Genomic DNA, 5,101 nt, shown 5'->3' with positions numbered 1-5,101 from the left:
GCCCTCTTTTAACTCCTAGTATTGCCTCTGTTATTTGCCTATATCAGTTTCCAAATCACAGAGAGATTTAGGGCAAACAGTACACCAAAAGGGCAGGTGGGAATAGCACCAGAGAGGAGGTACCACCTTGTTTACATGTCTTAGGTTGAACTTGAGTACCTTCTCCAGAAGGAAGCGTAGAGTTTTTGCTGAGTTCTAAAAAAAAATTTAACTGCTGAGAAACACATTAAAAAGGACCTGTGCTACAGGAGTAATAGAATTCCTGAAGTGGTATTGTTTTCAAAGATCTTCAGCTGGAAAAAAAGTGGACTGGTAATTGCAAAGCTGAAGGACAAAAGCAAAAAAAGTTTTTAGGATGAAAGGACAGAAGTCTCTACAGTCATCATCTATGCCTGGTTCAATGGAGGACACTAAGTGTAAGCTTTTGCTACTGCCAGGGATTACATGGCCAGGCAGGTCTGCACTTTACTGTCACTATCCATGATCCTCTAGAATCTCTTATCTAGAAAGTAAGCTTGAGGAATGACACAGAATTGTACTGGTAGTACACTTAAAGAAGTAATTCCCTGGTTTTCTAGTACATATGAAAGTGGAACATTTTTTTAAAAGGAAGAACTTTGGTGTGTTAAATTGGTCCATCCATGCTGTGCTGATAGATACCTTGTTTCTTGCTGTTGATTGTATCACAGAATAATAGAATGCCAGGTTGAAAGGGACCTCAAGGATCATCTGGTCTAACCTTTCTAGGTACTACCATAGCTTATAAGAGATGGCTCAGCACCCAGTCAAACTGAGGCTTAAAACTGTCCGATGTGGGGGAATCTACCACTTCCCTTGGGAGACTATTTCAATGTTTGATTGTCCTCATGGGGAAAAAATTACCTCTTGTGTCCAATCGGAATCTCCCCAGGAGCAATTTGTGCCCATTATACCTTGTCTTTTCCATGTGACTCCTTGTAATAGGGAGTCTCCATCTTCTTGGTAACCACCCTTTAAGTACTGGAACATTGTAATAAGGTCTCCCCTAAGCCTTCTCTTCTCAGGGCTGAACAAACCCAATTTTCTCAGTCTCTCCTCATATGGCAGGTCCTCCAGTCCTCTGATCATCCTTGTGGCCCTTCTCTGGACCTTCTCCAGCCTGTCCACATCCTTTTTGTAGAGCAGGGACCAAAACTGAACACAGTACTCCAGGTGTGGTCTGATAAGCACTGAATAGAGCGGGATGATGACTTCTTGATCTCTGCTGCTGATGCCCTGTTGATGCAGCCCAGCATACTACTGGTTTTCTTTTCTGCTGCAGCACACTGCTCACTCATGTTGAGCCTGTTATCCACCAAGACCCCTAGGTCCCTTTCCACAGGGCTGCTCTTCAGTCAGGTGGATCCCAGTCTGGACTGTGCTCCTGTGTTATGTGTTCCCAGGTGAAAGACCTTACACTTCTCTCTGTTGAACTGAAGGTTTTTTGTTAGTCCATTCCTCCAGTCTGCCCAGGTCATCCTGGACAGTTGCTCTCCCTTCTGGAGTGTCAACTTCTACACTCATCTTGGTCTTGTCAGCAAACTTCACAAGGGTACTCTTGATCCCAACATCCAGATGACTTATGAAGATTTTAAACAGCATTGGACCCAATATCAATCCCTGGGAGACCCCACATGTGACTAGTTGCCAGTTTGAGGAGGAGCTATTTACTACCCTCCTCTGGGTATGGTCTGCCAGCCAGTTCCCCACTGGCACAGACCACTTGTCAAGGCCATAACAAGTCAGTTTCTCCAGGAGGATGCTTTGGAGTACCATATCAAAAGTCTCAGAGAAGTCCAGGTAGATGATATCCACCACTTGCCTAGCATCAACCAAGCAGGTTACTTTGTAGTAGAAGGCGATCAGGTTTGTCAAGCACGATTTGGCCCTGGTAAACCCGTGTTGGCTTTTCCCAATCATGTGCTTCAATTTACTTTTGACAGTCCCCAGGAGGATCTGCACCATGACCTTTCCAGGGACTGAAGTGAGGCTAATGGGACTGTAATTACCTGAGTCTTCCTTTGAAACCTTCTTGCAGATGGGGGTGACATTAGCCTTCCTCCATTCTCCAGGGACATCTCCCAATCTCTACAACTTCTCAAAGGTTATGGAGACCAGATTTGCAATGACATCAGCAGCTCTCTCAGCACCCCAGGGTGGATGGCATCTGGGCCCATCAATTTGTATGGGTCAAGCTTCTGCAATAGTTGACACACCAACTTTTCCTTCACTGATGGCGTGTTGGTGTCTGCATCAGTCTGGACTTTTGTTCCTATGGCCTGGGACCCAATAGCACTGGTAAAGACAGAGGTGAAGAAGGTGTTGAGGACCTCTGCCTTTCCAACATTGTTGGTGACTAGTTCACCTCTCCTGTTTATTAGTGGGCCAATATTATTCCTCTGTTTCTGCTTGTGGTTAGCATATCTGAAGTTTTTGACATCTTTGGCCAATGTCAGCTCAAACTGAGCTTTTGCTTTTCTAGCTGCATCTCTGCATGCCCTGGAAATGCCCTTGTAATTTTCACCCACTAATGTTCCACTTTTCCACCTCTGGTACATCTCCCTTTCTTCTCCTCATATGGCAGGTCCTCCAGTCCTCTGATCATCCTTGTGGCCCTTCTCTGGACCTTCTCCAGCCTGTCCACATCCTTTTTGTAGAGCAGGGACCAAAACTGAACACAGTACTCCAGGTGTGGTCTGATAAGCACTGAATAGAGCGGGATGATGACTTCTTGATCTCTGCTGCTGATGCCCTGTTGATGCAGCCCAGCATACTACTGGTTTTCTTTTCTGCTGCAGCACACTGCTCACTCATGTTGAGCCTGTTATCCACCAAGACCCCTAGGTCCCTTTCCACAGGGCTGCTCTTCAGTCAGGTGGATCCCAGTCTGGACTGTGCTCCTGTGTTATGTGTTCCCAGGTGAAAGACCTTACACTTCTCTCTGTTGAACTGAAGGTTTTTTGTTAGTCCATTCCTCCAGTCTGCCCAGGTCATCCTGGACAGTTGCTCTCCCTTCTGGAGTGTCAACTTCTACACTCATCTTGGTCTTGTCAGCAAACTTCACAAGGGTACTCTTGATCCCAACATCCAGATGACTTATGAAGATTTTAAACAGCATTGGACCCAATATCAATCCCTGGGAGACCCCACATGTGACTAGTTGCCAGTTTGAGGAGGAGCTATTTACTACCACCCTCTGGGTATGGTCTGCCAGCCAGTTCCCCACTGGCACAGACCACTTGTCAAGGCCATAACAAGTCAGTTTCTCCAGGAGGATGCTTTGGAGTACCATATCAAAAGTCTCAGAGAAGTCCAGGTAGATGATATCCACCACTTGCCTAGCATCAACCAAGCAGGTTACTTTGTAGTAGAAGGCGATCAGGTTTGTCAAGCACGATTTGGCCCTGGTAAACCCGTGTTGGCTTTTCCCAATCATGTGCTTCAATTTACTTTTGACAGTCCCCAGGAGGATCTGCACCATGACCTTTCCAGGGACTGAAGTGAGGCTAATGGGACTGTAATTACCTGAGTCTTCCTTTGAAACCTTCTTGCAGATGGGGGTGACATTAGCCTTCCTCCATTCTCCAGGGACATCTCCCAGTCTCCACAACTTCTCAAAGGTTATGGAGACCAGATTTGCAATGACATCAGCAGCTCTCTCAGCACCCCAGGGTGGATGGCATCTGGGCCCATCAATTTGTATGGGTCAAGCTTCTGCAATAGTTGACACACCAACTTTTCCTTCACTGATGGCGTGTTGGTGTCTGCATCAGTCTGGACTTTTGTTCCTATGGCCTGGGACCCAATAGCACTGGTAAAGACAGAGGTGAAGAAGGTGTTGAGGACCTCTGCCTTTCCAACATTGTTGGTGACTAGTTCACCTCTCCTGTTTATTAGTGGGCCAATATTATTCCTCTGTTTCTGCTTGTGGTTAGCATATCTGAAGTTTTTGACATCTTTGGCCAATGTCAGCTCAAACTGAGCTTTTGCTTTTCTAGCTGCATCTCTGCATGCCCTGGAAATGCCCTTGTAATTTTCACCCACTAATGTTCCACTTTTCCACCTCTGGTACATCTCCCTTTTGGTTTGGGGCAGACCCAGCAGCTCCCAGTTAAGCCAAAGGGGTCTCTTGCTCCACCTACATCCCTTGGCTTTAGTGGGGATGAACTGGTTTTGCATATTAGTGTTCTTGAAAAACTCCCAGCACTCACTAGCCCCTTACCCTCCACGGAAACTTCCCACAGGATCCCTTCCAACTGAGCCCTGAGCAAGCTGAAGTTCACTCTTCTAAAATTTGAAACATTTGTTCTCGAATTAACTTTCATTATGCTCAGCAGAATCCCAGACTCTATAATATCGTGGTCACTTCAGCCAAGCCTGTCACTAACAGAGATATTACAGAGCAGGTTTTTCTCAGTTAGTGAGTAGTAAGTCCTGCTGTGCCCCATTTCTGGTTGGCACATCCGACATTTGTGTGAGCAAGCACATCCGGGAACTTGACAGATGCCAGGTGAACTGCAGTGTTATTCCTCCAGCAAATGTCTGGGTAGTTAAAGTCTCCCATAAGGACCAGATTTTGCTGACCCAAAGCTTGCCTGAGCCATTCGAATATCTCTTCATTGGTCTATCATCGTTATTTGGGGGTCAGTTACTGGTGCCTACTGTAAGGTCACCCTTGGAGACAACCCCTCAGATTTTGATCCAGAGGCATTCAACATAAAACTACAATTACCATAGCTAACTTCTATACATTCAAGGTTTTCCTTAACATAGAGTGTGACTCCTCCATCTCTTCTTCCCTTCCTGTCTTTACAAAACAGCCTGTAGCCATCTATCACAGTCCTTCAGTCATGTGAGTCATCCCATCATGTTCCAGTTATTCCTATGATATCACCATTATCTGACTGGGCCTGGAGCTCCAGTTCCTCCTGTTTATTTCCCAGACTGAGTGCATTTGTATACATACACTTCAGGAGGCTGATCTTTTGGTTCTCATTTAAGCAGACAGCTGAAGCACATTTTACACTACTCTGGGTGGCCTGGATACTCGATTCTAGTGGTGAGGTTGGAGTGATCATTGCCA

General features: G+C 46.0%; 1 pseudogene; it reads right to left on the bottom strand.

The window, feature by feature from the left end:
- Positions 1 to 242: 242 nt before the first annotated feature.
- Positions 243 to 4,092, bottom strand: LOC104398581 (annotated as a pseudogene).
- Positions 4,093 to 5,101: the final 1,009 nt, after the last annotated feature.

Source organism: Chaetura pelagica, unplaced genomic scaffold (genome assembly GCF_000747805.2).
Source record: "Chaetura pelagica isolate M959 unplaced genomic scaffold, ChaPel_1.0 scaffold332, whole genome shotgun sequence".
Lineage (NCBI taxonomy): Eukaryota > Metazoa > Chordata > Aves > Apodiformes > Apodidae > Chaetura > Chaetura pelagica.
The sequence above is the reverse complement of the archived record's forward strand: the minus strand, read 5'-3'. Positions and strand labels throughout refer to the sequence as shown.